Consider the following 12,362-nt stretch of genomic DNA (forward strand, 5'->3'; position numbering starts at 1 on the left):
TTTAGTCATTTAATTTGTTTTTTTATTTTCTACTAAAACCACAAGGACCAATAATGTAATTTACTTTATTTTTATTAAAGCCACAAGGACTAAGAATGTAATTTACTCTATCATATACATATACACAGTCGTCTCCCTCACCCCCATTTTATGTCATTTCAAATTGGTGAACCATACACATATATACACACGTTGCATAACTAGGGACAAAAAACAAGGACCTATTTCAATTCCTTGTGACAGAAAAAAAAAAACATAGAGACCAAGGTGGATGGAAGGTTGTTCATCGGAGTGGAAGATAGTGATGTGGCGGTTTAGATGTGTATACAACAAGTGGTGGTGCCCTATTTTTTTGGTATTTGGATTTGAAGAAGGGGAATTATTGATACATGGTTGGGTTTTATTGAAAATCCTAGTTTTTCAAATCAAAAGAACCTTTGTTCTTTGATCTGAAAGACAGTGTCATGAGGAGGATCGACGATGACTAGGGGAGGATATAGGTGGTAGTGGCTTCAGTGATGGAGGTCCCTGGACGGAGATGGGTGGTTGGTGACGGAGATGCGATGAATGAGATGGAGTGTGAAGGGAGTGAGACACTGTTATGGAGGTCGCAGGTAACGGGAAGGGGGCGTCGTGGAGGAGGTCACAAATTAGGTTTATGTATTATATATGATAAAGTAAATTACATTCATGGTCCCTGTATTTTTAATAAAAATCAGAGTAAGTTACATTCTTGGTCCCCGTGGTTTTAAGAGAAAATAAAACACAAATTAAATGACTAAAATATCCCTCTAAAATAACTGAGCTAACATAATTTTTTGAACGAAATTAATGACAGGGACCCAGTGCGTTATAAATTATGAATCACAATGATGTAATTTATAGATATTCTAAAATAAGAAACTTAAGTGTCAAAACATATAAACCACAGGGACCAATAATCAAATTTACTCATCTATACTATTTTATTAAGCAAATTTAACAAAAGTTTTAAAGTCTTAAAATTCTAAATGACCAAAATACCCTTTATACTCACTTTTTCACTTTTTCACTTTTTTACCCCATTATCTCCTCATATACACTCACCTCTCACATACACTCACCTTCTTATAACCGATTTTTTTTAAATTATAATTTTAAATTTACACTTTATACCCCTATAATTAATTAATTAATTTACTTTATGTCATTTACTTTTAAATGTTTCATTTTAAACTTTTATCAAATTAACATACATAATCGTATATCAATTAAAACATGTTTAAAAAATATATTTTTATTTTAACAAGTTACACAATTATAATCGTCTCGTTAATACCTTCGAAATGAGTCCAATATTGAATAGTTTTTGACTTAATTATATTTATATATTATATATACTATGAAAAAATATTTTTAATATTTACGATTTATATTTTTATAATTATTTATTTATATATATACTATATATTTTGGGGTTAGGTTATCCAAATTGCACTGTATAATATGTTTTGAATTAATATGTTCTTGGGTTTTTTTGAAATATATATACATGTATTAATTCAACCTTAATCTGAGTTTCTGGACAAGAAAGAGGGTAAACAGTTGAAATTTCATTCTAAAACTCATATTTTTTTGTCTTTTCATGGCTTATGATCTGTCAAATTTATAGTTTTCTTTATTGGTTTTGAGTGTTTATCTTAAAACTCAAGTTTCTTGGTTCTTTGCTCTTTGTGTAAATCGAACACATTTGTGGAGTCGTTTAAATATGTTGGATTTTAAATATATTAGATTTTAAACTGTCATACAATTTTTTCATCGTTAGTCTGTAATTGAAACTATAACTCTTATTTATTCAAATTGTATTAATATGTAAAGACCAAGTCTAACCTATATAATCGTTAAATTTATCTTATAAAATCAGTGAAACTTCAAAATCGTTAAAATTCATAGCTCTCGCCGCATTGCGCGGGTACACAACTAGTTTAATTATAAAAAAGTTTATAGTGAAAAGTATATGAAAAAACATAAAGGAATTGAAAAAAGCTTCTACTGGTTTGAAGTTTCTGTTTCAATTTTATGACGATAGAAAGTGTAATTTCGAGATCCTTCGACTCCATCATAAATTAATCCTAGTTGAATCAAAATTAACCATGGTTAAGTTAAATCCTCGTTAAACTCCGACCTACTTGTCAATCGTTACCTCATAAAACCCCCACTGGTTTCCCTGTTTCAACATGCTCCCATATATGTGAGTTGTGACTTATTCTCACAATCTGTCATCGCCGCCGTCGCCACCTCTAGCTTGTCGGAATTTCTCTAGTACAGCCGATCCGACAACCACTTCACACAACGTCCGGCAGTACTACAACTGTTCTTCACTTCGATCTTGAGATAAATATTTGTAAGTTAATTAACAATCTTTATCAGATTCACAGATTTCTAATACCATATTTGATTAATAGTCAGATCTGGTCGTTAAGGTACAAATCTCTTAAGTGCAATTCTTTATATCACAGATCTAGATGTTTAAAAAGGGGTTTACCTTGATACACAATATTTGGGGTTATACATCTGATCTGTTGTTTCTTTGCAAATATTTTGTAGAATAGATGTGGTAAGATATGTTGAGCATACTTTCAATGGCGTTTGATTCATCTGATTCAGTGTCATCCATTCAGAATAGCTATCAAAATGATGTGTTTTTGAGCTTTAAAGGTGTATATACCCGAAAGAACTTCGTTGATAATCTTTAACGTCGTTCTTCGACAACAAGGAATCTACACTTATATGGATGACAAGAGACTTAAGGACTGTAAAAAAAAATTAGTGATTAGCTCTTGGAATCCATTGAAGTGTTTAGATTTCAAACCGTTGTTTTCTTCAAAACCGATGCATCTCCATCTTGGTGCTTGGACGAGCTTGTCAAGATTATGGAGTGTTAAACGCTAGATGGCACAAACTGCAACCCCATATTCGATGAATTGAAACTCTTTGAATTCATAAATAGCGAGAGCAATGGGAGAAGCATTTGCCAAACATGACAAGGAATAAGTTGGGAAATGAAGAAATACAATGAAAAATATTGTAATCGGGCTGGATGGGATTTGAGGAACACTGTTGATGGGTAATTCCTTCATTGTATTTTTTGCAATATTCTTTCGCTTGTTTATTTCTTATTTACTTGATATAGTTTAAAAGGTTCCATTGAAAAGCATTACATATTGTTATAAGTGTGACAAATGTGTGAAAAATTTCAGGTTAGGAACAAGGATGCAAGATATGAAGTGGTCTTTAAAGATTGGTTTGGGTGATTTTTGCATGATAGGGATCAAGGGGATGGGAGATGGTGGGAAGTAAACTTTGGCCAAGAGTTATTTTTGATAAAATATCTATATAGTTTGAAGGTATAAGCTTTGTTGAGAATGTTAGGAAAGTTTTAAAGACGTATGATTTGGAGTCATTGCAAAAACAATCATTTCAAATGTGTTAAAGGATCCAAGCATGGTCTGGAGTCATTGCAAAAACAGTCCTTTCAGACAACGTGGATCATATAAGTCGATAAGTTATTCAACAAGAGATGAGCAAGTGTTGGTAGAACACAAAAGTGAAATTGATTTATGATGTCAATTCGTCATTTGATGTGAAAGTAATATTTGTCTTTTCAATAGGTATGCGTTTGTGACGAATATTGCACGTCAAGGGTACAAAGGATTATAGTTCGAAGTTATATGTTATGTTGTTGGTTTTCTTGATATAGATGGATGCATTAGAAAGTAGAAAGACCGAAAACATCCAATGAAGAAAACTGTGAGTCTGTTTGGTTTGCAAGATTGTTTTGTTAGGTATTTGGATTTCATTAAGGAATTTGGATTGGAATGGATTTGAAATTGTTGGTGTTTTTGGTTTGTAGGATTTGGAATGAAATTGGATTTCATTATTTATAGGTAGTTTATAGAACAAATTATAAAAATAATTGAATTAAATTTTTATTAATCGATTATTATAAAACAAATGTTTTTAACATTTTTTTAAAAACTTTTTGCATACACCTTTTGGAAGGGGGAGAAAGAAAAGTGAAATGGTTGATTGGTTGTTTGCATGGTTCATTATAATTCTATACAACTATCATGTATGAAACAACATTGTATAAACATTGCATTTTTACATTTGTTGTTTCATATGTGAATGTATAATCTAGTTTGGAAGTTTGTACGAATTATTGAGTTTGTAAATGATTATGTGTAGATGAGAATGAATAATGAATGACATACTTTTTAAACCAACGCAATTGAGCCATAAGAGATAGTAATAGAGATACCTTACTAGGGTTTAACATTTATCATTCTTGCAAGAGATAGTACTCTTTTCTAACAAAACTGGAGAAATTGAGGAGACCAAAGACAAACATTTATACGATATATGTGTAGAGTCTCATCTCGAGTATATTATAAGATTTAGGGGCTGTTTACTTGCTGCTTAATTAGGTTTGTTGGTCTATCTGACTTATTCGCACAACTCATTTGGGTTATTTACTTACGACTTATTCACACAGAACATGACTTAATCGCACAGATAGAATTGGTGTGTTGTCCCCATTCAACTACAAATATGACATTCATACCCCTTATTTAAAGCACCACCTCCTTCCCATATGAGACACCCCATCTTCGGTCTCTTTATGATTTTTTGTTTTGATGTTCAAATAATATTGGGGGATAAATCAATTATTTATGTTATTTAGACTGTTGGTTTAGATAAAAAAAAGTAAACAACACTCATTTATCAAGACAGATAAATTTATCCATAGAGGACTTAGAGGTGTTTGGGATTGCTTATAAAAGCTGTTTTTTAACTTATTTCAGTTTGACACCAGTGATAAGCTGTTTTCAAGTGTTTGGATAAGAAAAAGAAAACTGTTTATACTGGTGCCAAACTGGTAATAAGCTGTTTTTGATAAGTTAATCATTCCTAACTTATGAAAAACTACTTATTACTAGTTTACAATTTTAACCCTCTCATACAAAACTCTGGTTTAATACCACATAAGTTAATAAACACTTTTATAAAAAAAGCATAAGTTGGTAAATAGCTCCTTAGTTATATTTGGAGTTGGATTACATTAAATTGCATGTCTGGTTTAAAGAAAAATCTGGAATTGAGTTAAAATATATTAAGAACACTCATTTTTTTTTATAATTTGTTTTTTATGAATTATCATTTACCAAATACACCAAAAATTCCAATTTTTTTTTTCACAAAATCCTAATCTAACAAAAATATTTCGTTAAAACAAACATCCTGGAGATTATTGGTGGGATTTATGGGGAAATCGGACCGCATAATGAGGAAAGTGAAGGTTTTTTCAAATACCTTCTCATCTATCTTTTATTGATTAAAAAGTTATCAACCATGTTTATGACAAAATCATGAAATTATACTTATTATTTTTGCTTCCATAATTTTAACAGGATTTCTTTGTGTACCAAAAAACATCTATAAGGGTTGTTTACCAAGTTATATGGGTAAGCGTTGATTTGGATAAGAGATCTGATTAGGATAAGAGGTTTAACTGAGTTAAATGTTGATTAAAGTTGTTGTTTACCAAAATGTTTTATACCAAGTGCTGGCTCATTAAAGAAAACAATTGGATTCTTCTATATGAAGTAACGTTGTCTAAAAATTATTTTCTACCAGATATTTTGTATGTACCAAGTAAAAGTTATACCCTAACAATGTTTTGCATATATTATTGAATTCTTATCTACTTATGAAATTATATCAACACTCAACATATATGTAACATACTACAATTTATGATAATTTAAACCGAATAATAATTTTAAGCATTTAACTTGCACTTTTCATGAAGGACAACTCGTATCCCTAAGTTGTAAACCTATCATCAATGGCAATGTGATACCAATTCGATCCGAGTTGGCATTAATTAATACCATCTTCTTCAAAGTAGCCAAGACGTCTTCTCTCAACCCAATTCCAACCCNAAAAAAAAAAAAAAACTTTTCTCCTCTCTTAGATAATCCTTTATCGATATCCTGGTCAAGTCTTTGAGATGCTTGATTCTAAGGCGTTCAACAAGAGGGTTCAAAGAGGATTCGTCTGTAATATGGAGTATGGTGGTGGCAGTAGTGGGGGAAGAGGGCTCTAAACCCTACAAGACAGGTGGATTTTGTTAAAGAGAGAGAAGAAAAGAAGATGCAAACAGGTAGGATTCTTGAAGTTGCTCCCATTTTCCTCTAAATCAAGAGGAGGGATTCTTGTAAATTAGAGCCTCTTTGAGTGCTGGTGATTGCAAAGGGCAAATAAGAGAAAACTCATCTTTGTAACATGCACATTTCCCAATTTTGTAACATGCACATTTCCCAATTCAGTCTTTAGACAAAGCATGATAACTAATCAAAGCTTTGTTTTGTTTCGGTAAACACCAACCTCTTACCGGGTAAGAGGTGATAACCGACAAGAAGCAGGCAAACAACCCTGTAGCTGTCAATTTATTTCTCAAATAGTTAAATATATTTATATCAATAAATTTTGAGTAGTTTGTTTGAAATCCAAAGTTAAAACGCTACAACTAAACATAAAAATGAAAAGTTATAGCTTGATGCATCTAAAGTTAAAATCAATTCATCATCAACATCAATCAAACTGGTCGATCCAAAATGATTTACTAGTATTCGGATCGATTTTCAGGGCATCGAAAATTCCTCCCTAAAGTCATTTAAATGGTTAGTAATCAATCATTTCCCCACATGCATTGATCATTATTCCAATTGCTAGCTTACCAAACTCCACTCTACCGTATGTCTATGTCTATATATTTAATCACAATCCCATCCAATTTAATATCAATTAAAAATTACTTTCTCTCTCATCTACCCATACAATCTTCAATTTCAATACAATTCAACCTAAAATATTATTTTGTAAAAAAATATAAATTTAATTTTTTTTTATCATATATAATTATTATTTTTAAAATTTTAAGTATGAAAAATAGATTACATATTTTAAAACGTAATTATAATTATATAAAACTTACCATACAATTGAAAATTGGTATGATAAAAATATGTCAATATCATATTCTATTTATAGACAATCTAGAAATATGAGTTATATATATATATATATATATATATATATATATATTTGTTAAAATCACTTTTTTAATCAAATAAATTTTATTTAAAAAAAAACAAAGTAACAATCTTGGTTTACTAGGTGAGTCAGATTGACAATTTATTTGGGGTTTTTCTAACCCCACCCCCTCCTATGGGTGCATGTGAGGGGGGGGGGTGAGATTGTGTAGGGGGTGAATATGTGAGGGTGAGAGTGAGGGAAAGTTGTGAGGGTGAGAGTGAGGGTTGGTGTAAGAAGGAGGGGGTGAAAAGTGATCTAGAGGGTGGGGATATCAACCCCTTTTATTTGGGGTTGATATCCCCACTTCTTACATCACTTTTCACCCCCTCTTCCTAACTCTCACCCTCACAACTTTCCCTCACTCTCACTCTCACATACTCACCCACTTACACAATCTCACCCCCTCACATACACCCATAGGAGGGGGTGGGGTTAGAAAAACCCATTTATTTTTTAATAATTTTTTCAAAACATATTTTTTCTATTTCATAATTTGATTGGTGAGATGTCTGATAAAATTAATTTAAGAATCATCCAAATGAAAAAATAAAGATTATCTATAAAAGTTGACAATTCAACAAAATTCCTTTCATAATCTGATGGAAATGAAAATTACCCATATTTGGACAAGTCTTCTGAATTCTCAACAAAACAAATAATCGATCATTGGTTTTTGTATTACTTTATAAGGAAAATTGTTGCAAAATGAAACCAACTTTACCTTGTTCCTTTTTTGAAATTGAAGAACATACTTTTAAGTTTTGAAATCATCATTTAAGGGTTTAAACCAAACCAAACCAAACTTTTACATATATTTAACGGTTTAACTTACCTGACAACCTGCTAATGCTGACATGAGTCAGGTTAATGCCAACTAATATACAATGTCATATTTGAAATGTAAATAATAAAACTAAGGGGGTGTTTGGTTAAAAGTACTAGGTAGTAATCAATAAAATTAAAAATAAAAGAAACTATTTGGTTTTTCTATAATCTAACGACACTATTCCCCAGATTCCCAAAATTTCAATCCTGGTTAAACCGAGGGAAATGAAAATGCATTCTTATTTACATTCCCTATCATTTTCATTTTCATTTTCATTCTCATTCATTAACCACAGCCAAACAGAATCTAAAATAATGATATGACGTCAATAATTATGACATGGCACGTAATTTTTCTTATTTGATAACCAAACTGTATATGGTCTTATAAAATATAATTCATCATCTGAAATCTTACTTTAAGTTTGAATTGTTAGAAATCCTTACTTTTATATCCGTGTGGAATGATATTCGGTACTTGTAGCACTTTATTACTTGGTTTCAAATGATGGTGATTTAACATGTATATTTGCATGATATTCCATTTTGTAATTTTCGGGTTACATAATCCACGAACCAAAGGCCATAAGAGAGAAGGGATGGGGGCAGGAGAGAATGAATTAGAGGTGTTGGTTCCAATAAGATAGGGATCATCAAAACACCAAACCATCCAATGTAAAAACGGTTCTCAGTGTTGGTTATCTAGTTAAAGAAGTGGCCCATAGGCTTTCGCTTTTCTAAAATTGCAGTCATGGTAAAATTTTGGTTTGTTTAATTATCAAGGACTCCCAAGCGCACAAATTTTCAAATGGAAAACTAAAAACTTGTTATTCAACAGTATAACATAACTTATATGCCCGTGTCAACCAATATTTATCTGGGTCATTTGAATTTTTTGTAAATAAATTCTTTTCAAAAATAAAAAAAGATTTCTATACACTATTAATATAATATAATTTAGATATGACAATGGTTGGCCCGGGATTCGAACCCGAAACTAGTTGGATGGAGACATGGAGTATATAATTTCCTCGTTAAATAAGTAAAAATCCCTCCTAAATCTCGAGTCGTGCTTGTATTTTACATTGCACTTGACTTTCCCTCTGTATACATCTAAAACTCAGTTCCTTCATTAGACAAGAAAAAGTTGAATAGTCTATTGATTTATACTTATTACGTACTATATCAACATTTCACAATATAAATATATTTTTTTCATTTTTATTAGATTATTTAGTGATCAATTTTTTTATTTACAATGTCTCATGACGAATCATTCATGATTAACCAAATCATTGATACAAATAATACCCAAATAGCAATACGCTTTCTAGATAACCTTCGCGAAATAGAAAAAAAACTTGTTCCTCTTTTGTAAAGAATTCTTTCAATAATTCTGAGCCGACTCTTTAAAAAAAAAAAAGAACATACAATACTTTTATGCTTACGAGCTAAAGTTCTAGCACAAGAAAGTCAAAGTATATACTTTACTCGATACAAACTCTTTCTTTTTGAAGATCCACTATGATGATGAGAAAGGTTTATGTATATACGTCTAAAGCGATCAATAATATCGAAATCTAATAGATTGGCCCAAACCACCTTACTAATAATCTAGATTTAGCTAAGGATCCAATCAGAGGCATAATTGGAACAACAATATCAAATTTCTTAATAAAATTATTGGTTAGAAATGCATTTTCTAGCATTTGACTATGGACTATTGAACGCTTTAGCCACACACTTGAATGGTAATCCAAAAAGAATGTCGGAATGATTGAATATTTGGTTTATATAAATCCTTCTTGGTTCAGACTACAACTAAAAATAAGATTTCCAGAAGACAAAGTAACATTTTCATTTATTCATCAAAAGAAACGTCCCTTTTGAAGCAATAATTGATTTTCCCTGATACCTAATATTATGTAATTTTAAACCAAGAGTATATAAACTATGGTTGATAATTTTTTATAAAATGTAATAAAAAAAAATTACTTTATAACAAGAAATATGTGTTATTTTGATATAATAAGGGTTTTCGTGTTATTGAAATAATCGTGAGGTCAATGAAAGATCAATAATAAAGAAGATTATCAAGGTTTTCTAGACAAGTAGACAAATGAAGATYAATAAGAATATGAAAGAAAAGATGATCCATTGAGATCTAGTAAAAATAAATAATGAATTAAACATATAATATGCAAGCTCAAYAAATGATTGTTTGAGCACTTAAATAGAATCTTGTGGTGTGGTGGAATCCCAATGAAAGATACATAAGTCAAATAATTGATGAAAATATTTAAATTCTAATTTTTTTCTTTTTTTGCTCAACTAAAATAAGATGTTAATATTAAAAATTTATGGAACATGACATATATAAGAGACATTACTAAATACATTTAGTAGAAAAAATTTATTGATTAATCACAAAACAATGAAACACGTCATAAATCATAAGAACAATAGATTAATTGTCAAAAAAAAAAGTAAAATATTTTGTGTAGAAGCAAAAATAGATAGCAATAGTCAACAAAAACAATTAGAATAACATAACCAAATAGCAATAATAAATAAAAATAGAAATTGATAAAAATATCTAACAAAAATATATAGCAATAACAAGCACATAATTTTAACGTTGAATTGTTGAAGCACGAAAATAGTCAAGCATATAAAGATATCAATAGCCAATATCATTGGACCTTGTTGGAGATGAAAAAAATTATAGGGGCAATAAACAATAGCATATAATGAATGACCAATTATTATTTTTATTTTCTTCTTCAATGTAATTAGTTAATATACTTTTTTGTCCTTATTATCTACTAAATTATTTTTGCCTCTTATTATATGCTACAATTTTTTGGTTTCTTTAATTTATTAAATTCATTTAGACTACTATATATTTTAAGAGGAAAATTAGGGCCCTTGGTTTTTTTGGGCCCTGGGCGTGCGCCCGTGCCACCCTCCCCAGGGACGGCACTGTTAGGGACATAACTTGGAGAGTTGGAGTGACCATGGGGGAGGGGTTAATTATGGCTGGTTTTTTATTCTGTAAAAACTTGTACAACAGTAGGATTTGATAAATTATTTTTTATTGTGAAGCTCCACATAAATCACACTTTTGATTGTTGTCGAGAAACAAAAAAATAAAACTTGAATAACAACAACAATATCAGTAAAAAATTTAGGCAACATAAAAAGACACATAAAAAAGAATTCGTATATGAAATATAATCAAGATAATCATTGAGTATTTAAAATAATACTTAATTATCATTTTTATAAAAACATTATATTATTGAGGCGAGCTTATCTGCTTTGATCAAATCAAAAATCTAGTCAGCCACCAACTCGGTGCATGTCACATTTGGACATAAAATAAATTATATTATTATTAAACTAAAATTAAATTATAATAAAATATTAAATTAGACAAACTATATAAAAAACAAGAAGTTTTAAATCATTAACTTGATATTAGATATACTTTTTTAAATTCTTTCATGGGGTCTTCAAATTTATATCTATTCAAACATAAAAATATTATTGCTTCCATAAAACTATATTATAAAATAGACAAATAAAAAAATAAAAAAAACATTAAAATTGAGATGTATCACATCTTATTATATGAATACACTTATAATATAATATAATTGACTCATTTGAGTGGAACTCAAATTTTCATTCATTGTTAAGAGTAGGCCTGAAATAACTATTCCCTATATTCTTTAGTATGAAGTAATAGTAAGAAAGAAAATTAATTAAATTAGTCATTTACATCTCATGGTTTTCTCTTCCTAAATAAAAAAATAGTCATAGGTCCACCATAATTTACAGCTTCATGAATAGTCTAAAAAAAATTTATGTACCAGCTCCATAATTATAAGGACCAAATATATAAATTTGGAAAAATACATATGTAATTACATATATATATTTTCACAGACCTATAACTAATCTACATATTTGGTCTCTACAAATGTGGACCTGTTCCAAAATCTTCTTTTTTTACACTTGGGGAAAAACGGACCTACTGCTATTTTCGTTATCTTGAAAGAAAAATGGCTAAGAGGTAAAACGCATCGTAAAAAGTAAAAAAAATGACTATTTTGATTAATTTCGTCGTTGAGAAACGGAATTAGGGATGTTTGGGATTGTTTATTTGGAACAACTTATATTTTTCTACAAAATTTTTTATCAACTTATTATAAATTAGAATGATTTAATTTCTGTATAAACTGTTTATGTATAGACAATAAAAAATGTTTATTACCAATTTCATAGGGAAATAAATAAATAAGGTGTTTTTACCGGCGATCTCAAAACACCCCTTTGCCCTTAATTACCCTAATTTGAACTTCGGAGACATTTTCCCCTTTGTTTCGTCACGA

At 29.9% G+C, this 12,362-nt stretch overlaps 1 long non-coding RNA gene across 1 annotated transcript; it reads left to right on the plus strand.

Moving 5' to 3' along the window:
- The first annotated feature begins 2,216 nt into the window (after positions 1 to 2,216).
- LOC112518084 lies at positions 2,217 to 3,878 on the plus strand. The gene is made up of 2 exons (XR_003069787.1): positions 2,217 to 2,383; positions 3,240 to 3,878. It is a non-coding gene; the product is annotated as an uncharacterized LOC112518084 (long non-coding RNA).
- The last annotated feature ends 8,484 nt before the right edge of the window (positions 3,879 to 12,362 follow it).

Source organism: Cynara cardunculus (genome assembly GCF_001531365.2).
Source record: "Cynara cardunculus var. scolymus isolate 2C chromosome LG 9, CcrdV1, whole genome shotgun sequence".
Classification (NCBI taxonomy): domain Eukaryota; kingdom Viridiplantae; phylum Streptophyta; class Magnoliopsida; order Asterales; family Asteraceae; genus Cynara; species Cynara cardunculus.